Source organism: Eptesicus fuscus, chromosome 16, assembly GCF_027574615.1.
Source record: "Eptesicus fuscus isolate TK198812 chromosome 16, DD_ASM_mEF_20220401, whole genome shotgun sequence".
Lineage (NCBI taxonomy): Eukaryota > Metazoa > Chordata > Mammalia > Chiroptera > Vespertilionidae > Eptesicus > Eptesicus fuscus.
In genome coordinates, this window is record NC_072488.1 from 11641438 (window position 1) to 11664324 (window position 22887).

General features: G+C 50.0%; 1 protein-coding gene across 1 annotated transcript in view; it reads left to right on the forward strand.

Annotated features, from left to right (window-relative positions):
* The window catches only part of DPYSL5 (dihydropyrimidinase like 5), a 60825-nt gene continuing 37938 nt past the window's right edge, over positions 1-22887 (forward strand). The window contains exon 1 of the mRNA XM_008162335.3: positions 1-103. The gene's annotated coding sequence lies outside the window, so the exon portion shown is untranslated. The remainder of the gene's footprint in view (positions 104-22887) is intronic.

Here is a 22887-nt window from a genome sequence, read left to right on the forward strand (position 1 = left end):
TGTAGCCGCCGCCGCCCCGGGCACCCGCAGCTCCGGCGCCGCGGCGAGACCTGCGAGAGACGGGCGATCGCACGGACCCCTGCAGCCGCCGCATCCTGGAAGAGTGGGTGATGGCGGGGGTGACGGCGGGGCGGGCGGGCGGGGGGCTCGTTCTCCCCGGCCTGGGGCGTCCATCTCACGACCTCTGTTTCTCTGGGAGGCTCACAAAAGGGCGGGGACTGGTGTGCGCCGAGGGGCCCGGCTGCAGGGGACGTGGGGAGAGGAGGAGTTGGGGTGGTGGGCGGCTATCGGGGCCAAACTGGGGCCCGAATCCGGTCCTTGTTGTGCGACCACAGAGCGCCGTGCGGTGCCTTGTTCACAGTAGGCGTTTAATGGGTGCTCGTGGGATTACAAAGAATTGGAGTGAAGAGGCGGCACGGTCGAAAGGGTTTCACTCCCGGGACACGGTAGGCGCCCAGCCTCGCTGGTCCAGGCGCAGTGGGAGGCTGGGAGGCTGGGTGGGGGCTTCTCCGGCGGCCGGCTGGTCCTGCCCCAGCCCCCACCCACACACACACCCTCCGTCCTTCTCGCCTTCGAGATGGGCTTTGCCGAGCCCGGACTGGACCCGGCCGCCTTTTGCACCCGTCTGGCTAGCGGAGCGGACGCCTGAGGGCCGCTCGCCTGCCGCCTCCGAGGCACCTGCCTGCACCACAAAGGCCGCCTGCCTCTCCTCTGCCGCTGCCGGGCCGGGGCGGGCGCCGAGCCGGATCCCTGCGTCCGAGCCCTGCGCGGGAGCCCTGCCCGCAGCTCTGAGCTCGGCGGGCGCGGGACCGCGACGCCCCGGGCGTGGGTCGGGGCAGGAGGCCGAGCTGGAGAGAAGCTGCGATGAGGAGGAGGGGCGGGGGCGAGGCCACTGTTGGAGCAAAGATGGGGAGATGGAAGAGCTGGGTGGGGACAGGTGCCTGGTCTGGGAGGAGGGAGACGTGGAGACCGGGGTTTGGGGTGGAAAGACGAGGGGGCGGAGGGCGGGTTGGAGGAGGGAGGGAGGGAGGGAGCTGGATGCCGGTGGCGCCGGGCGAGGCGAGGCTGGGGCTGGTGGAGAGGGAGGCCGCGAGGGGCGATGCTGGAGGGCGGGGACCGTCTAGGTTTGTGGGTGGACGCGAGGGAGGAGGAGGCCCGTGGGTACGGGGGAGGGGGGTCTCTGGGGAAGGGCGGGGCAGGCAGCTAGGAGGCGGGGCTTGGGGCGGCGGACCCTCACTCCAGGCGCGGGCCCTGGAGGTCCAGGTGGTCGGCTGGGCGCGGCTCTACAGACGCGGATCTGGACCCGGACGGGTCTGCCCCCGCCGGGAGCTTTGTCTCCCGGCCGACCCGGGCCCGCGAGGGCTCCGTGGGGGTCTGTGATCCTCCGCGGCGCGGCGGGCACACCCTTTTCTTCGCGGAGCCGAAAGGCTCGGTCTCGTGGCAGATGCTGCCAGGGAGGCGGAGTGGGGGCCGTCTCCCGCCGGGGCGACCGGGAGAACAATAGCCGGCCCTGGCCTCCGCCCGCCCGACGACGCATCAGCCCCCCCGGAACTCGTGTGCAGTTTTCTGCTGCAGAAAATGCTCCCGGACCCGCCTCCGGGCACGAGCCGGGGCACCAAGCCCCGCCGTTGGCCTGGGAGGGAGTCGCGCGTGGCGGGGCAGCCAGACGGCCGCCGCTCCGGGCTTTGCCGCCGCTTCGGGTTGCGGCACCGTCGCCGGCCCCCGCGCGGCTGACCGACGGCTGAGACGTGGCGTAGCGACCTGGAGGTCGCCTGGGTGTGGAGCGGGCTCCCCGGGCCCCTGGCTTTGTTTTCTTCGGAGGGTGCCGTGTGTTCACAGGGCAGCCAGGGCGGGTGTGGATTGGGGTAACGTAGGGCGCAGCGGCCGTGCAGGTTCCGCGCCGGGGGTGGGGCTCCTGGTCGTGGAGCCCGCCGCCGGGGACCGCGCTTCTCTCTGCCAGGACCACACCCAGGCCAGCATCCCTCCGTCCTTGGCGGATTCCGCCCATATTGTCCGCTGACCTAAGACAGGGACGGCTCTGTGGTCGGAGGTGGCCGCTTGCCCAGGGGAAAGCAGACGAACAGCTTGGGAAACACAAAACAAGGGTCCAGCAGAGCTCTCCATGCGCGCAGTCTCGCACCCGGCTCAGCGCCCTTTATGTCAGGCTGCGGTGTCTTGAGGGGTGAAATGACAGACAAAAAAAAAAACAACAGAATTTTGTTTTACAGGTTTTCTTGGATCACTGTGTAGCTGATATTACAGGAGATTCGTTAGCATAAGGTTTATCATTTCTGTCGTTCATTAAAATAGCAAGAGCAAGGCAAAAGCATTTTTATGCCACAGTGGAGGCAGCTCGGCTAAAAGACAGCACTGAAGGACTAATCGGTGTGACTTATATTTGCCATGAAGTGATCTGATGCCTCTTTTGGCCTCTTAACCCAGCCTCGAAACCTCAAGATCTTCTTTCTGAACCAGTTGGTGCAGGTGGTGAGGGGCTGTGACAATGACGTTGGTTCTTGCCCACAGTGTATGGTAGTTGGTAACATGAGGGTCTCTTGCCTGGGTTGTGCCAAGTGGCCACAGGACAGCAGCAGTAGGCTTCATCTTGCTGGTTTAAAAGGATGGTGCTTTGCCCTGTCCCGTGTGGCTCAGCTGGTTGAGCGTGGTCCCATGCAGGAGAGGTCGCCAGTTCGATTCCTGGTCAGGGCACCTGCCCAGGTTGCAGGCTCAGTCCCCGGTGGGGGGTTTGCAGGAGGCAGCCAGCGGATGTTTCTCCCTCTCATCAGTATTTCTCTCTTTCTCTCCCTCTCCCTTCCTCTCACTCTAAAATGAATGGAAACGTATTTTAAAAAAAAAAAAAAGGATGGTGCTTTGAAAAAATGGTTCTCAGAATTTGTGAAACTACTGAAAGGACTAGCTGGAATGTTGCTCATTGTACGTTTTTAACTAAATGAACAGATCTGCCTATATCCGAGTTCGTGGAAACCAGGTATCCCAATATAAGAAAACTAGAAATCTGACACTGAAGGTTTTTCTTGTGGGAAAACGCCAATGGGAAATGTGTTTTCATGCCATTACCCAAGAGCAAAAGTTTTAGCAGGGGATGTTTCCTTGTTTTTTTGTGTTTGTTTTTTTTTTTAAAGAATTTTATGCATTTGTTTAAGAGTATAATCCTGCCCTGGCCGATATGCCAAGGTTTTGGGTTCGATCCCGGGTCAGGGCGCATACAAGAATCAACCAATGAACGCACAAATAAGTGGAACAAGAAATTGATATTTCTCTCCCCTCCCTCCTTCCTCTTCTCTCTCTAAAAAAAAAAAAAAGTTTTATTTTTATTATTTTATTGATTTCAGAGAGGAAGGGAGAAGGAGAGAGAGAGATAGAAACATCAATGATGTGAGAGAATCATGGATTGACTGCCTCCTGCATGCCCCTACTGGGGATTGAGCCCACAACCCGGGCATGTGCCCTTGACCGGAATCGAACCTGGGACCCTTCAGTCCATAGGTCCAATGGTCTATACACTGAGCAAAACTGGCTAGGGCAAGAGTATATATATATATATATATATATATATATATATATATATATATAATTTTTAAGTATAATCCTAGTAAGGCGCTGTGTGAACATCTCACCCAATCTTTTCCTCATGGTGGGGAGTTCATAGATGAGGAATGCCAGTATGACCAGCCCATTTCTACAGGGAAGGTGGAGAGAAAAGCAGCTTTCCCCTCCCACCTCCTGTGACAATGCCTGGGAGACAGAGCCCAGAGGGGAGAGGCAGGTGGCCCGAGAACGGACTTTATGTCCCCAGAATCCTGGGGTGCCATTCCTAATTCCCATCCCCAGGAGCCTGGAGACCTTGGCAAGTTGTTCATGGGTCATGACCGGGCCGTTTTCAGCATAACCTCTCCCGGATGCAGATGTAACCAGAATAGTTTCCTATTCCCAGTGCACTGCATGTTTTCACCTCTAGAAGCAGTTCCACAGCAAGGCAAGTTGACACAACTGGCCACAATTGGGTTAGGGGACTTGGTGGTCACTTCATCTGTGGTACCCCTTCTTCTCTCTGGCCTCTCTCTGCCATGGACATCTGAGAGTTTTCCCCCAATAGCTGCTAGGATTCAGCCTGATCCTGCATTAGCTCCAGGAACTGTAGGCCAACGGCCATCACAACTGTGGACAAATCTCGGGGAAATTAGGATTTAGATACACATTGAGAGCCCGAGAAGTCGGTGTTATTAGAAAAGAGTGTCCAAGACCCAATCTATCTTTCTCGTGTAAAAATTAACCAGATTCAGATAGAATCTCATCCGATGCATACATTTTTGTTTTCCGAACTTTAAAAAAGTATTTCAGAATAGTCCTCTAAGGCTCGGTCACTGGATCCTGCAGGAGAACAATAACACAGAAAACCTTTGCCATGTGAACACCTGTGGGAAGGAGGTGGCTTCATGAAATCAAATGAGAATAATAAGTAGGGAGGTGTTTGATATTATTGCACGGCTAGTAAATAAATGAGAAATCATCTCGCCAAAACTGGTTTGGCTCAGTGGATAGAGCGTCGGCCTGCAGACTGAAAGGTCCCAGGTTCGATTCCAGTTAAGGGCATGTACCTTGGTTGCGGGCACATCCCCAGTGGGGGGTGTGCAGGAGGCAGCTGATCGATGTTTCTCTCTCATCGATGTTTCTAACTCTCTATCCCTCTCTCTTCCTCTCTGTAAAAAATCAATAAAATATATAATAAATAAATAAATAAAATAAAAGAGAAATCATCTCAAGATTGCTTTGTCTTAAATTTTTTATGTGAAGATCAAAGGTTCAAATATGATGCTATGAATCTTTAATGAACTTTAATGTTTACCTATAAAAGCAGACACAACATATACTTTACCAAAAGAAATTCATGGTGGGATATTACTTGTGATTTGTTCTATTTCCATTTTTAAAACTTGTTCATTTAAAATAAGTTGACTTAGCTGTTGCATTCCCTGACCCCCTCACGCCCTTCCATCAATCACAGCTGTTTGGTGCTTGTGCCTGGGCCTGTGCCCTCTCCCACCCGGACCCCCTCCTCACAATCCAGGCTCAGAAGCGGTGTGCACGGGAGGGAGGGAGGGTCTGAGCCAGAAAGCCTGGGTCAAATGCCAACTCTGCCACGTCCTGTTTGTCTATCCTGAGGTTAGGTTCCTTTCTCTCGGGGACTGTTTCTTGGTCCGTACCATAGAGATCATATGAGTTAGCATATATGAGTTAGCCCCAAGGGCAGTGTCTGGCACTTAGTAAGTGCTCAATGAATGTGAGTTATCACCATCATCTTCAGACTCTCCCCCCAGAATGTGTGTTCACAAATACATTTGGATTTCCCAGTCTTCCATGCCAAGGGGCCTGGCAGGCTGCTGTGGGTATCAACAGTGGGAACAGAGAGAAGGACGAGGACCCCTTTCGGAAGCTCCCACTTTCGCAAATAGTAGGAATAGCTCTGTGCTGAGCCTGAGCCTCTAAGCACAGCTGTTCATAGCAGCTGAGAGCTTGCAGAGGTAAGAATGTTCCAGAAGTGCTCTGGCCCCAGCTTTGCCAAATTATCCCCATGTGTAAGGGTCGGCCTGGTGTCCCACCTGCTCCTGCTCTGTGGCTGCTGAGGCGCTGTTTGTCCTGGGCTGTTCTGTTCTTGGTGTGGGAAAAAGCGATCACGTTTGGTTGATGGCAAATATTTGATCTCAAGTTTTCCAGCTGAGAAGTACGCTCAGAATTACTTATTTAACAAACATTTTTAAAGTACTTACTGTGTGCTAGGGGTTGTTCTGCTTCCCTTGAGTTAGGTACTAGTATTATCCCCATTTTACAGGTGAAGTAACAGAAATCACACCCAGCTGGAGAAGTGGCAGAGCCAAGCTTCAAACCCAGGAGTCTGCTTAGAGTTGGTATAAATTGGGGTTCCCCAGAGAAACCCAACCAATCAGGATTGGCTTATGTGATGATGGGGGCTGGCAAGCCTGCAGGGGAAGGCAGTTAAGGATGACCAGGCCGGCAGAGGAGGGAAGCTGGGGGCGACCGGGCCTGCAGGGAAGGGCAGTTGGGGGGGACCCAGGCCTATAGGGGAGAGCAGTTGGGGGTGACCAGGCCTGCAGGGGAGGGCAGTTAGGGGGGACCAGGCTGGCAGGAGAGCAGTTAGGGGGTGATCAGGCTGGCAGGCAGAAGCGGTTAGGGCAATCAGGAAGGCAGGCAGGCGAGCAGTTGGGAGCCAGCAGTCCTGGATTGTGAGAGGGATGTCCGACTGCCTGTTTAGGCCCAGAGAAACCCAACCAATCAGGATTGGCTTATGTGATGATGGGGGCTGGCAAGTCTGACATGCATAGGGCAGCGGGGGGTATGCTGAGGTCTTAAGACAGAGTTTCTTCTTCCCCAGGGAAACCTCACTTTTTCTCTTAAGGCCTTTCAACCGATTGGATGAGGCCCAACCACATCATCAAGGAAGTCAACTGATTGTAGATGCTAACCACATCTACAAAATACATTCACAGCAACACTTACAGATGACAACTGGGTGCTATAGCTTAGCCAAGTTGATGCACAAAAACCAACCATCATGGGGCCCACACTTTTAAACACTACCCCAAGCTAAGAAGCTTACATGCTGGGTCTAAGATTTACAATAAACTAAGATAATTTAGTAACGGGCTATCCCATTACAGAATGGTCCTCCTCACCTAGTTTCAAATAGAATTTGAACCTCTTTCTTCATCCATGTAGCTTCTAGCACAAAATATTGTTCCAAGTAAGTGTTCAATAGGTAATATTGAAAGAAGGAGCAACTGAAGGATTTAGGTGATATTTTATAAGATTTCCCAGGCATTGAGACCTCTGGCTCCCCATATAAATTTAAAATCGTTTTCCCCGAGTGATGTACAGGTTTTATGAACGACTAGATTTCATTGAAAAATGGAGACTATCTGATTTTGAATTGAGCCCTACGTCACTCCCCACGCCCCAACATCTGTCCGTTTTCATTGGCTCATGGAAGATGTTTGGGTCTGTCACCACCGCGACTCCTTGCCAGTGTGTCTCCCACACTTGAGCAGTGCCCAGCACTCGGTCACACCATCGCTGTGTCATTTCGGCGTCCATGTACAGACAGCTCCTTTGTTGATTTCAAGTCCGCCATGGGTTCGCTCTGATTCCTCAGGCCTTGGGTCTTTATTCCGCCTGCTTTTGTCCGGCCCTGCCCTGCCCTTTGTCCTTCTGCGGAGCAGGATGCACCATTCATGGAAGAGCCGCCTCCTTTCTTCTTTTTACCACTCCAGCCAGTTCTGTTGTTGTGGATCAATATGTCCATTCTCTTACAAAGATTCAAACACAGCCCCCGTGTTGTCATTCAAGGTCCTTTTGCTCCTGTTTCCAACACATGGGAAACTCGACTTTAATGCAGTTGCTTGGACTGGTTGTTTTAAATTTGCCATGTTACCAATATGTGGGCAATAGATACATAAAATGGTGACTTTGTGGGGGGACATGGGTGTATTTTTAAAATAAATTAAAAATTAACTTTTAGTGAAGAAGTATAACATATACAGAAAAATATACAAAAATCACAAATGTGTAGCTTAATAAATTTTCAGCTCTAGCTGGTTTGGCTCAGTGGATAGAGTGTCAGCCTGCGGACTCAAGGGTCCCAGGTTCAATTCCGGTCAAGGGCATGTACCTTGGTTGCAGGCACATCCCCAGTAGGGGGTGTGCAGGAGGCAGCTGATTGATGTTTCTCTCTCATCGATGTTTCTAACTTTCTATCCCTCTCCATTCCTCTCTGTAAAAATCAATAAAATATAAATAAATAAATTTTCAAAAACTAAGATATCTGTGTGATCAGCACCAGATCAAGAAACAGATTACCAATATACAAAAGCTGGCAAAACCCCTCCCAGTCCTTACTCTTCCTCCAAGGTCACTAACCACTATCCTGACTTCTTACAGTATAGATCAGCGTTGCCTGTTTTTGAGCTTTTTACAAATGGAATTATAGAGTGGAGTACTCTTGCATACGTGGCTTTTTTTTTTCTTCTTTCTCAATGTTACATTTGTTGCACTTAATTCGGTCATTTTCATTGCTGTATAGCATTTCATTGTGTAACTGTACCATGATTTACTTACCCATTATGTTGTTAATGGGTATTTGAGGAGGTCCCAGTTTGGAATGTTACCATGAATATTGCTATTGTGAACATTCTAATACATGTCTTTTGGTGAACATATGTGTGTTTCTGTTGGGGATGTACTTAGCAATGGAATTGCTGGGTCAAGGGTATTCATATGTTGTGGTTTAGTAGACCATACGAAATAGTAAGATTAATGGTGAATTTTTTTTAAAAAAAGAAAGATATTCTGAGTATGCCATGATGTGATTAAACTATTTTTAGAAACCCTAGCCCTAATAGGTTTGGCTCAGTGGATAGAGCGTCAGCCTGCAGACTCAAGGGTCCCAGGTTCAATTCCGGTCAAGTCACTTGGTTGCAGGCACATCCCCAGTAGCTGGTGTGCAGGAGGCAGCTGATTGATGTTTCTCTCTCATCGATGTTTCTAACTCTCTATCCCTCTCCCTTCCTCTCTGTAAAAAAATCAATAAAATATATATTTTTTTAAAAAGAAACCCTAAAGGCTGGTAGAATATGTGGCTTGATCAGAGATTGGTTTCAAACTCTTATTCTTCAGCAAAAAGCAGAACTTTAAGCGCTGTCTGACTCCACGGTAGCTGAAATGAACATTTTAAATGGTTGTGCTTCGGCCTTAGTCTTGCTATAGCAATTTCTTTACTCCTGTTTCTTAAGGAAAAGATGAGAATCAGATTATAGTTGCAACCTGGGTCTAAAGATCATTCCAGGAATGTTCTGTCTGCCTTGAACAAGATTAACAAGTGACTTTTATTCTGTTAACTATTTTGTATTTCTTATATTGGGTCAAATAGCAAATTTGAATTGTATAAGTTCTGTGGCCTAAAAGAAGTCCTGAAAAGTATCAGGTTGGAATCACAAAGTTCATATTTCTTTCTTTTTTTTTAATTTCTTTATTGATTAAGGTATCACATATTTGTCCTCATCCCCCCATTCCCATCCCAAGCCCCTCCCCACGCATGCCCCCACCCCCCTGTTGTCCTTAACCACTGGTTAGGCTCATATGCAGGCACACAAGTCCTTTGGTTGATCTCTCCCCCTTATCCCCACCCTCCCCTACCTTCCCTCTGAGGTCCGACAGTCTGATCCATGCCTCCTTGTCTCTGGGTCTGTTCTTGTTCATCAGTCTATGTTGTTCATTATTTCCCCTAGATGAGTGAGATCAAGTGCTACTAGAAATACACTTATAAGAACCGAAAATGAGACAAGCAATAATGGTTATGCTGAGAGGCAAATGAATCAGTCTGTAGTGAGTTTCTTTCTGGGTCAACAGTTCTTTTGAGTCCCAATTTCAGTGTCAAACAGTTCCTTATGTGTACATGTCAGCAATGATATTTCAGTTCTGGATGGTGGACAGATGGTGGTAATGCAGGTCCGACCCTCTCTGGTTTGGTCCTGAGCAACCTGCAGTGATGCACAGCTGCTGACTGCTAGTATGGCGAGTTGTCGTCAGCATCTTCCATCTCTGGACTGTTCTCTTCTGTCTTCATGGCTGGGGTAGTCCTGTCAATTCCTCTCTGTTGCAGGAATCCACATGGTCTTGGAGTTGTTTTCTGAAAATATACAAACATATTCTCGACCAAAAGTTAATAAAGGAATCTTTTCTATAAATTTGACTTGCGATCCTTTTTCATTTTTTGCCCAAACGATTTTTCTTTGGCTTGTTTTGACACCATGTATGTTTTACATGGGTGTCTTGCTGTTAGCATTACAAATGAAAGTTAATTTTCTAAAGTAAAAATTTCCTAGATGTAATTTATTTACAGGATATTTTTCCTTACATGATATTCTTCTACTATCCCCCCTTTTTTGATTTAAATATTAGGAGGCTTTTGGAAATTTTATAATGTAGTCTTGGTAGCTTTTAAATTTTAATTTTTTTGCACTAAAATATGACTGCTTTAGGTTCATTTCATGTTATGCAATTTTACCATGAGATGAAAGTTCATATTTCTTAGTTGGTAATTCAAATTATAGCATATATCCCATTTTTTTGTGGCTTTCTAAAAAGAGGTAAAATGCACATGACTTTTACAACTGGGTTATAATGGAAAAAAAGATCTGTAGCTACTGACAAACAATACAGATGAGGCACAAAGATATGCACAATCAACCTCAGAGTGTGGATAGAAGGCAAGCCCATCCCATCTCCATGGCTTCATTGTTGGCCCAGGAAAGATGGCGATAATAAAGACGGCTAAGGCAAACCAAGGGCAGGATTAGGCATAACTATAGGATGCGGGGAGTGAAACCTGTGCCACCAGAGGAGCGTGACAAGGCAGCCATGAGTTCCTCACGTGGCTGAGTTGTCCTGATGAGCCCATGAACAGCCCAGGTTGCTCCTGAGAAAGAGTTTTCTCCTGTCACCTGTCCTGCCATGTTTGGTATCGGTCCTCAAACAAGCAGGTGAGTGACATCAGATGTGTCATGGCTTTAAAACCTAGATTTACGGCTGGAATTGTGAGTCCCCTAAGCACTTTTGTTATCTAGGACTTAATTTTACACTTTAAAATGTATAAATATTGCCGAAACCGGTGTGGCTCAGTGGATAGAGCGTCGGCCTGCGGACTCAAGGGTCCCGGGTTCGATTCCGGTCAAGGGCATGTACCTTGGTTGTGGGCACATCCCCAGTGGTGGGTGTGCAAGAGGCAGCTGATCGATGTTTCTCTCTCATTGATGTTTCTAACTCTCTATCCCTCTCTGTAAAATATCAATAAAAAATATATTTAAAAAAATGTATAAATATTATCTGATATGTAATCAATTATAAAACCACCTATAGACCATTTTCCCAATACAGCTAATGTGATTTTTACTTTTTCATCAAACCCTTGTCCATATGCTCACATAATTTTTACAGATCCACTTCCAGAAAGAGCTCCAGGCTTCTGGCACCCCTCCTAAAATGCTTGTAATTTCCTGAGTGATTGGAGTGTCTTTTCTTATTCATAATAAGCCCCTTTCAACCATACCTGGGTTTGTGCTAATAAGGTGTGTCTCCAAGGATGGGAGCTGGTTGCCAAGGGAACCAACTTGGTGATTAGAGTTGCAACTTTCAGCCCCACTCCCTACCATCAACCCCACTCCCTACCACCCACCCCACCTCTGGGGAGAGGAAAAGCGCTGGGGATTGAATAAGTCACTACTGGCCAATGATTCGGTTATGCCCATGTCCTGGAACCCCCATAAGGACCCTAAGGGGTTTGGGGGGCTTCTAGGTTGGCGAACACATCCAGGTGCTGGGAGGGTGGTGCACCCGGGGAGGGTGTAGTTCCAGGTCCCTTCCCCAGACCGTGCCCTGTGCATCCCTTCCCTTAGGCTGTCCCTGAGTTTTACCCAGTAATAGTAAGTAAAGTGTTTCTCTGGGCTTTGTGGGCTGTTCTAGCAAATTATCAAATTCAAGGAAGGATCGTGGGAGCCTCCGATTGATGGTTGGCTGGTAGGAAGTCGAAGTGACAACCTAGGCACCTGCCGTGAGAGCAGTCCCGTGGGGCAGAGCCTTTGGCCGGGGAGGGTCTGCGCTGACTCCAGCTGGTTAGTGTCAGGCGTGCTGTGAGGAGATGAACAGTTTTCCTCTGGATGGTACCACAGGATGTCCAGCCGCTCCCCTTTGATGGGTATTAGTTTGTTTCCAGTTGTTTGTCTGTTTGCCATACCAGCAGTGCTACAGTGGCCCTCTCTCTGCATGTTTCTCATGTTCTTGTGCTTTTATTTCTACGGATGGAGTCCTAGGAGTGGAGTTGCTGACTCAGCGACCTTTTTAAAACTTGAATAGAAGTCTTTTCGGGCTGTTTTCCAAAACCATGGAATGCACATTTCCATCAGCATCGCCCACCAACCACTCCCAACCTGCCAGTGTCCGGTACCACCCTGGAACGGTTGCCACGCTGATGGATGTGAAGTGCTCCTTCCTGGTGACTTTCATCTGCCTTTCCTTGATTGCTGGAGAGGCTGAACATCTCTTCACATGTTGTTAGTCACTAGATTTGCTCTTCAGGGTATCACGTATGCTATGATGAGATAAATGTGCGTTCATATGATACGCTGCCTCATTCTGCCAATTCTCAGAAAAGCAATGGGTCACAATGAACTGCAACAGAACCGTGCAGATTGGGAAGGGCTGGGACTGGAGCGGGTGAGGTGAGGGTTCAGCTAGTCACAGACACTGGAGGAATTCATTCCACTGAGCAAAAGGACCCAGGACAGCAGAGACCACAGCTGGCAGGGGACCCAGGCAGGCATTTGGCAGAAAACGGGCAGGTAGAGCACAGTGGCAGGAGTGTGGGCACAGGGGGTGAGAGGAGGCAGTTGATGTCAGGAGAGTGTGCCAACAGGGGGAGGGGCCTCAGACCCAGATGGACAGGCATCGACTCCCTGGAGAAGGTGATAGGCAACAACAAGGAAGGGTGTGCCAACCTCCTGGAAATGAGACGGAGAGCAGGCCCTTCACCTCCTGGGGCTTGGGCACAGGGGATCAGGCACTGATGTGGAATCTGGGGTCTGACCCTCCGGAGCAGAAGCGCTGGAGCACAGCAAGGGCTTGTCCAGCATCCCGTGTTCTGACCTGGAGTCTCCGTGTGTTGGAATCTAGTCTTTAGACTTGCCTTCAGGGATCGGTCTTTGGCCTGGGCTGGAGGTAGGGAGGAGGCTGCCAGGGGCTGGGAAGGGAGGGAATCTGGCCAGCCCTTCTGGGAACTGGAGGGGAATTAATTGTATTTATTAAAATAATTAGGTGTCTGTCATCAGTTCCAGCTCCACCTAGCAAGCGCCGGTGAGGAGGAAATGCTGGCATTCAGCGTGAATTAGATGGGCAGGCAGGCAGACTTCCCATCACTCCCCTTTACTTGTGTTCAAGAGATGGAGACGCATTCATCTCTTTTGTTGGCAGTTGTTCAGCAGGTGCTCCACAGCCCAGCAAGGGCTCCAAGGAAAGGCTCATTACCTCTTTTTATTTAAGTAGATGAAGGTATCTCCATTTTTTTTCAGACTTAACTCTCAGAAAAAGCCTTTGAACCCTAAACAATCAATTGCTCCATCTCTCCAGCTATTCATTCAAGGAAAGCTGCAGCCAGATGGACACGTTAAAGGGTGTTCTGCTCTTCGTTTGCAGCCATTTGAGAAGATTCTGTGTTGCCTGGGGCCCCGGCGAATAGCAGGGAGGAAGGGGGCCGTCGCTATTGCCGGTGCAGGTGGCCCTGTCATTGGTGCAGGTGGCCCTGTCAGTCATGTGCTCTCCTCGCTGAAGATGATGTCCTTCGTGCTGGCTTGCTCCCAGGGTGGGGGGTCGGAGCGTCTTTCACTAAGGTGGGGGGCACAGGAAGGGGAGCCAGGTGGAGACAGAGTGTGACGAGCTTAGTTTGAGATGGAATGCGTTTGAAGGGCCAGTGAGACATCAGAGTAGAGCGATCCAGTAGGCCATTAGACGTACAGGTGAATGGTGGAGATGTTAACTGGCAGGCGAACTGCCTGCCCTGGCACAGATTTTCTCTGAGTCTACTCCACGGCGGCTGCCGCCTTGGCCAGGGCTGCTGTCGATTCCACAGCTGGTTTATTAGAGAAATACTTTTACAGTCACACGGCTTGGAGAGATTGAGTCTGGCTGTGACTCTTTTTGAGACAACCGCCGTCAATCGTTCAGTGAATAACCTTCCCAGTGTTTCATACAAAAAGCTCATTTATATTTCAGCGAGTTTTCATAGATATTTACGAACACACCTAATGGCAGAAGTCGGTGCGCGTGCCACGAGTCCTTTCTGTGAGCGACGTCCTTCACGTCTATGTCATGGGGAGCCTGCCCCGTGATACTTCGACGTCCACCTCAACCTCTTAGGGGGGCACGGCCTTCTGCTCCTGGCTATCCCCTTGTTTATTTAAACAGTCCTCATCTTGGCAGACCTCCAGCTTGTTCTCAGACTATGTGCTCTTATGCACAATGCAACAACACACACACGTAATCCATTTTTGTGCAGTGTCCGATGGTTTCCTGAGGAGAAGCTCTCCGATGGGAATGCACATTTTTCGTTGTCACCCAGCTTCTCAGATATCCTTTGGGAAGGGTTTGCCAGTGTCGGCTCCTGCTAATAGTGGAATGGAGTGCATGCTTTCCTCACGTGCTCCCTTTGCCCTGTGCTGTTGTGATAGGAGAAAAAATGTCATCTCCTTGTTTTCATTCGCGTTTCTGTAACCATTAATAAAGAGGAGCCTCTTTTCATTCGCTTATTAGCTATTTGTGCCCTCCCCTCCCGAACTCTCCTGGTTGCCTATTTGCATCCTATGCCTATTTTTTCCTATTGAAATATTTATTGGTCTTTCTCTTAAGATTTACGTGTGCTCTTGCATATTACAGGTATTAATCCCCGGTTATACGTTGCAAACACGTCATACCCATTTTTACTTTTCCTTATTAAAAGCAGTTTGCGGTCTCTTTTGTTACATCACAGTTTTTCATTGTTGTATCGTCATGTCTAAATCACTCACATCTTCTGTGATGTCCAGCTTTGGATTATGCTAAGAAAAGCGTATCCCACCCAGCATTTATAAACATATCTTTCTATGTTGTTGTTGTTTTTTTAGTACTTTATACTTTTTTCCCCCCTAAAAGGCAAACCTAATGAGGTCATTTGTTTGCTTGCCATGCCAGCAAGCCTTCCATCCGCACTCAGCAGCCAGCCCACTCTCTCAGCATGTCCCTCCCACATCAAATGTACCAGTGCTGAGGGCGCGAGCTAGATCACACTGCTGGCTCCTGTCTAGAAGGCCCTCGCCTGGTGTCTCCCCACCCCCGGGTGAACTCCTAATCAACCCTCAAGACTCATTCACCTCAAAGGCACTCCCTCCGAAAAGCAGTCCTCCATCACAGTCAGTGCCTCCTGGGACCCACACGGCCCTTCTCTTCACTCACGTTGAAATTGTTGTCTATGTATTTCTTTCCGCTTCAAGCTTGTGAGTTCCTGGGGATTGGCGCAGCTTCTGGCACGTAGTACAGTGCCGTGCAGTAGGTGCCAAGCCTGCCTCTGCGATCCGATTTGCATCTTAGCCAGCTCACTGTGCTGGAGTGTAGCGGCTTGGAGACCAATGGGAAGTGCCCAGGTAACAGGGACGTCGTAGTTCAGTAGAGGATCAGGGTCTGAGCAGAGGCTTTGATAAGAAACAGATTCAGCAGGTAGAATGGACAGGGCTGGAGTATTTTGTTTGCAATGTCTCATAAATGTTCAACACACGAACACGTCAAATGTTAGCCCATTGGCTTGTCCAGGTCTTCCGATTCTGATGTTATTTGGTGTTTAGGATTACTCCTGCTCCTGTTTCTGTCCATAAAGCTGTATGACCTTGGGTAGTCCTCCCCTCCATCCATCAAGGGGAAAGAGCGCATCCCCTCCAAGGGCAGTTGTGCGGTGGTTTCCACTGAGTGCCAGGTGTTAGAGCCTTCACGGCCCCTGACGCTCGGTAAGTGTTCTCTGGTCACCTCCTTACCTGGGGGGAGTGGGTCAGTTACCATCTTCTGGCTGATCTAAAGGATTCCTGGAGAGAGAAGCTGAAATCCGTTTTATTACTGGGTTTCCACAGACCACGGGCGTCCCTGACAGCTGGTCTCCATCTGCCCGCACCAGTCTGTGCTCTGTCCCATTTGCCCATGCTGCCATTCTGACGTTGTCCCCAGTCTCTTTCCTTCCCTCCAGAGACGCTCCAGCGTTCAGGCCTTTCCCAGCTCTGCCCCTGCCTTTTCTAGTGTATGGCACCTTCTACGTAACCCAGGACAACCGCACACCTGGGTTACCGCGGTCTCTGCCCCCCCTGCCTGCCGTCACCCTGGGCCAGGTAAAGAAGCAGGAAGACCAGCCCCCAAATCATGTCTCGTCCCCCCGCCATACTCAGCATCTCACGCTCTGGATTCTCCAGGCTGTCCTGGGCCCTCAGGCCTCACTCAGAAGCCTGCGCCTCTTGCTCTGCCCTCCTTGACTTCACACCCTGGCTCTCCAAGCTGCTTCCTCATCTGTCTCACCTCATTTATGTATATATATATTTAGTCTACTTGCCATCCCCAACCATACTTGCTCATGTCTGCCTCCTGTCCTCTTTTCCTCCCAGAGAATGCCTGCTTTGGTCTTCTGCCCCAGACTTTGCATCAAACACCCTCCCGACCAGCACAGAACTTTTTTTTAAAATATATTTTATTAATTTTTTACACAGAGAAAGGGAGAGGGACAGAGAGTTAGAAACATCGATGACAGAGAAACATCGATCAGCTGCCTCCTGCACACTCCCACTGGGTATGTGCCCGCAACCAAGGTACATGTCCCCGACCAGAATCGAACCTGGGACCCTTGAGTCCACAGGCCAATGCTCTATCCACTGAGCCAAACCGGTTAGGGCAGCACAGAACTCTTGAGAAGCCTTCCTTCTCATCACGAACAGCCCGTTGCTATGGCTTAGCACAGAGTGCTTTTACGCCACCATCTCATCCGATCAACCCTCCTCCTTCAACCAGCGTGTAAGGGGTCCCCTCTGAGGGAGCCCTTGGAAGGAAGGAATGAGGCCTCGGCTCTGCTCTCGGGGGGTTTCCGTCCAGTGGTGTGAATCCCCACCCACAGCCTCCGCAGCCACAGCACGGGGACAACAACGGCTAATTATCTCTGAGGTTGTTGTAAGATGTACACCGAGTGGCCGGATTATTATGATCTCTGAACGCATAATAATCTGGCCACTCAGTGTGTGTGTGTGTGTGTGTGTGTGTGTGTGTGTGTGTGTGTGTATGTATGTTAGAGGCCTGGTGCATGAAATTCGTGCATGGGTGGGGGGTCCGGCCAGCCTGGCCAGGGGGAGGGGACATGGGCGGTTGGCCGGCCTGCCTGCTGGTGGAACTCCTGGCCGAGGGGACAATTTGCATATTTGCCTTTTATTATATAGGATATACACTGAGTGGCCAGATTATTATGCGTTCAGAGCTCATCATCATCTGGCCACTCGGTGTACATGACATTGTGTGTGAGCCTGAGACATAGAGTTTAACAGCAAGGATTGGCTGATGGTGCCCACCTCGCAGCTGAGAAGACGGGCTTGGGGCGGTTACGGATGTGCCCACCGTCACACAGCTAGAGGGGCAAAGCCAAGCTTGGTGCTGGAGGCTCTGGCCTACCCATCACCCATCCCACTTCCTCCTCAGAGTCCCCTCGAATCTTCTGTGTTCCCACCCACTCCCGGTCACTGCTCCCCAAAACAGGCCTCTGCAAGGCAGACGCCATCAGGCACGTGGCATCGCTGCCCCACGGGAGGGCAGTTGGACATTTTCACCCACAGTCCTTCTTCAGTCTCCTGTGAGTGCCCCCTCGGCCCCTTGGCACAGTGCTTCCTGCGTGAGCCGGGCTGCCTCCCCCGAGTGAGTTTGTCTCCGGCGAGGGAATGATCTAGCCGCAGGGGCTCACCCACCTTGGACCTATCTCTTCAAAACTGGGTTCCATTTCTCGTGAGTTTCCACAAACACGGATGCGATTGCTTCTCAGGCTCCAGGAATTTGGATTGGAGTAAAAATGCCTGTTTGTCTCGGTGATGGAGCTGAGTCGGTCGGGCCCATGAGGAGACAGCTGGCAGAAGCAGGCACAGAAGGGGGGTATCACTGATTGGGCAGAAGCGTCATTGTGTAAAACCCGTGACGGGCAAAAGCATTGCATTTGGGAGAGAGAGCTAGAAGCACATTTTAAGTACAAGAGGGACTGCCTGGTACCGCTGCAGGAGTCTGTCATCGCAGAGAAATCTGTTTAAGTCAAAATAGGGAAGAAGACGGGTTTGTCCTACAGCCCAGTCCCTTTAGGAAATCTCCCAGGAGGCTGCAGATGAAGGCAAGACTTCCTAAGCAGAAGAGGGGCAAGTTCTCCCCTTAATTCAATTTTTTTTCTAAACAATATAAACGTATGTACGTGGTTTTAAATGGCCATATTCGTTTTTCATTATAAACTCCATAGAATCTTATATAGAAAGTTTGAAAAATTGGAGGAGGGAATTACCTATAATCCCATAGCACAAACCCTGTTGTTTGTTTCCATCTAGTCTGTTTTTTGTGTCCATGTTTTCACATGGTTGCCATAATACTTGACATACCATTTTTGTTTGCTGGTATGCAGTTGTTTGTTTGTTTGTTTGTTTGTTTTTAACTTGGCCAGGCTGTTCCTGCCTTTTCTATTCTATGGCACCTTCTAATGAACCCACGGGGTTACCTCGTCTGGGTTACCGCAGTCTCCGCTCTCCCAGCCTTCCGTCCGCCTGGGCCAGGGAAAGAAGCAGGAAGACCAGCCCCCAATTCGTGTCTCATCCCCCGGCTCTGGATGCTCTAGAGATACATCCAGAAAAGTGCAGAAAAGATACACTGAGTGGCCAGATGATTATGATCTCTGAACGCATAATAATCTGGCCACTCAGTGTACATCCTATATAATAAAAGGCAAATATGCATATTGTCCCCTCAACCAGGAGTTCGACCAGCAGGCAGGCCGGCCAACCGCCCATGTCCCCTCCCCCTGGCCAGGCTGGCCGGACCCCACCCATGCACGAATTCATGCACCGAGCCTCTAATACAGGCGTCCTCAAACTACAGCCCGCGGGCCACATGCAGGTGTTTTTGCCGTTTTGTTTTTTTATTTCAAAATAAGATATGTGCAGTGTGCATAGGAATTTGTTCATAGTTTTTTTTTAAACTATAGTCCGGCCCTCCAACGGTCTGAGGGACAGTGAACTGGCCCCCTGTTTAAAAAGTTTGAGGACCCCTGCTCTAATACACACACACACACACACACACACACACACACACACACTGAATGGCCAGTTTATTATGCGTTCAGAGATCATAATAATCTGGCCACTCAGTGTATATGTAGAGTTTAAAGCATAATGTAAAGCGAAAACCTGTGTAATCTCCCCCTCACAGATAGACTAGAGTATATGCAGCTTTTAAACAGCTTCCCGCACAGGCACCCCTCTCTAAACTCAGCCCCCCCCCCCACCCCGCCCCCATAACCATTTCCTGACTTCTCTCCTAATCATGTCCTTGGTTTTGATGGAACCCAGTTTTTCTTCATGGTTCTACCATTCTCTGCCTAAACACTATACTTCATTTGATTTTTAATGTTATATGAATGGAATGATACCGTATTTACGATTTGGTGTCTTCCCTCTTTCCCTCAATTGTTTGCCAGATGTTGGTGGTGGCTGTAGTTCCTACTCATTTTCAGTTCACAAGGAAAAAAAAAAATGTAGTCTTATTTCCCCGCACAATTTCTTCCCCAAGCCTGGACTTCATGGGGTAGCCCAGGTTTGTGATACTTTCATAATTAGGGAAACTCATTCTCTTCCCCTTTTTGTGACTTTCCCCGCCCCCACATCTGAGGATGTGGGTCTCAGACTAGGAGAGCCCTTGCCCCCCTCCTCCGGGAGTGGGTGCTGGCCCCTCTGCCCTTTGGCTGTGGTTCTAGGAAACAGCCCCTCTGGGCACTGCAAGCCCTTGATCCACAGCTGCCACCCTTACTAGGGAGGCGATGGAATTCCTTCCGGGGCCTGGAGACAGCTGGTGGGAGCGTGGAAAGCACAGCAGGCAGAGGAATCTGCCAGGGGGTCAGCCGGGGGAGGGCGAGTGATGGTGACTCCACTGGTCACGAAAGGCCTGGTGTTCTCTGGCTCAGGCTCCAGTCAGGAGCCAGGAATTCTCGTCTCCGGTGTGTGCACACCCCCCTCTGCCCTGCTCCAGGGCCCGGGCAGGAGGAGTGAGCTCGCACTTACTGCTGTTCGCCAGTGCTCGGCCTCCCTGAGCCTCAAATGCAGAGGCTCCTGACCGCAGTGGTGGAGTGGGCACCTAACGGAGCTAGTTTGCTGCCTCGATGCGTGTGTGGCCTGTGTCACCACAGAGAGCAGCCTGTCCCACACTCTTGGACACTCTCCGCTCTGTCTGCCGACAACTGCCCTGTCTCTCCTCGCTAATCTGGTCGGACAAGTGGTCTGCGCTCCGCTTCTTGCCACCCTCTCCTGGCTAATCCTTTGGAATCTCGCCTTTGCCCCCAGCGCACTGGTGGTGTTTGCTCGCTAAGCCCAGCCGCACTGGGCCGGGCCAGGTCAGATGAAGCCCGGGGATTAAAACCTCTTACTTGATCTTAGCCTGTTAAGGACCCGCACACACCCCCACCCCACCCCCACGCCCCAGTTGCCATTAGGATTGGCCTAAATGCCACAGGTCCTTCATGTCACAGGGCAGTTGTGTAGCTCTTGTCTCCCATGTTCCTTGATATCACAGGGACGGTTTGTAAAATCACACATTTTCTGTGGATTCTACAAAAAAAAAAATGAATGTGAGTCTTAAACCAATGCCTGTTAACAAGAAGAAGTGTATGCCTCCCACCAGTCCCTATCGGATTAACGTTAAGTCTTTATGCAACAAGTGTCATCTTTGCCCCACGCTGGCCCCGTGTGTCCGTGCCGAGCCCCCGTGTCCTCCGGCTGAGCTGCTGGGGGACGGACTGTGCAGGCTCCGCGCGTCTCGCACCTCCCCGCAGGCGCAGGGGAGCTGTGGGAGGTGATGACAGCAGCAGGCGACTCCAGAACCCAGTGTCGGGGTTGTCATTTCCTTGGCAGGGCTAACCCCGGGCGCCTTCCAGGAGTGAGAGGTGTGTGCATTTCATGAATGAGAAGCCGCAGCTGCAGGAGCCTGACCCCCCTCGGCAGGATGCCCCCGTGCCCTTAAGCATCGGAGCTGCTCCCCCGCAGTGAAAAGGGCAGGGGGTGGCGGAGCGGGAAGTTTCCTGTTATCCAGCAAAACAGTGATTGGATGGCAGATAGCAATAACTGTCACTGCTGGTATTTTAAACGTGAAGAGGCGCTCTCGTGAAAGACTGCACTCCCAGGTTAGAGTGTTACTCCCTCGACCCACACCCTTCAGAAGTCCCCGTTTTCCTAGCTGGCACATCACCAACTTCTCACCGGTTTGGGAACATAAGGAACCCAGGCCACAGAATCAGGAAACTGGGGGAAGCAAGACGTGTACAGCTGGATAAGTCTTGGCATATCCAATGTACCCACCATCTTGCTATGGAAGGCATCATTGCTTCCCTGAATAAATGGTAAAATTTTTAAGACCCTGATATTTGCAGCATCACATCACCCATAACACCACCCTACATTGGTTCCCTTTGATTCAAGGTCACTGTCAGTGAAGTCCAACCGACCGAAGGGTAGACTGGATGAAGCTCTTCGGCTCTGGGATTCCATAATCTCTGATTTATTTTTTCTAATAGCACTTAACTATCTGGCATATTTTCCATTTTTGCCTGGGAGGACAGACATGTGGTTTGAATTCTTTCATTTTCGTAGACAAAATAGCTGGATGATCAAACGCTTTTGGTTAAACAAATAGGAATGTGCAATATTGCCAGAAGTCTTTAAAGGCGGTGGCATTTATTTTAGGGCCCAGTCGTTACTTCATGATGATTTGATTATAATGTTCATTTCTGTCTAATGTGGTATCTCAGGCAGCTTGAGCTGCTCTAATAATACCATAGACTCTGTGGCTTAAACAACAGAAACTCATTCCTCACGGTTCTGAAGGCTGGGCTGTCCAAGATCAAGGCGCCCGCCAGTGTAGTCCCTGGTGAGAACTTCCTTGCAGTCATCTGCTCTCTGTGTCCTCATATGGTGGAGAGAGAGAGAGCTCTCATGTCTCTTCTTATAAGGGCACTAATCCCATGTATGAGGGCCCACCCTCATGACCTAAGTACCTCCCAAAGATCCCATCTTCAAATATCATCACAATGGGATCAGGGCTCCAACGTGTGAATGTGAAGGGCAGGCGTCCTCAGACTACGGCCCGCGGGCCACATGCGGGTGTTTTTGCCGTTTTGTTTTGTTTTTGTTTTTTTTAATATATTTTATTGATTTTTTACAAAGAGGAAGGGAGAGGGATAGAGAGCTAGAAACGTCGATGATAGAGAAACATCGACCAGCTGCCTCCTGCACAACCCCCACCGGGGATGTGCCCGCAACCGATGTACATGCCCTTGACCGGAATCGAACCTGGGACCTTTCAGTCCACAGACCGACGCTCTATCCACTGAGCCAAACCGGTTTCGGCCGTTTTGTTTTTTTACTTCAAAATAAGATATGTGCAGTGTGCATAGGAATTTGTTCATAGTTTTTTTTAAACTCTAGTCCGGCCCTCCAACGGTCTGAGGGACAGTGAACTGGCCCCCCGTTTAAAAAGTTTGAGGACCCCTGGTGAAGGGGGACATAAACATTTAGTCCGTAGCATGAAGTTAGCCAGTGGGCCAGATATTGGCTCACTGGCTACATCGCATTTTAGAGTAAAATGGGTAACTTGAAGCATCATAAATTAGTAAAACTGACACTGACCCTCTCTAGACCGTGGCCACGGAATAGAATATTCTCTGAAATATGCTGTCCCAACCAGAGCAGAGGGAAAGGCAGTCATAGCCCGTGGCTTGTGCGATGCTTAAAAGCACATATTTTAACAACTGTGCTCAAGTTCTTCCCCTTTGGGGGGACTCTCCTAAGAGGTCCAAGGTACCTCCCCACCCACCTCCCTCTGTTCTGTTTACACACTGGGACACAGACACTCTGTGGGAAAAGATTCCAGTAACATCTTTCCTTTGGTTTAGAACAGACTAGCAGAGAAAGGTGTAGGAATGAAGCACTAATGAGGTTACTAGGGAGGTAAGAAGCATAATGA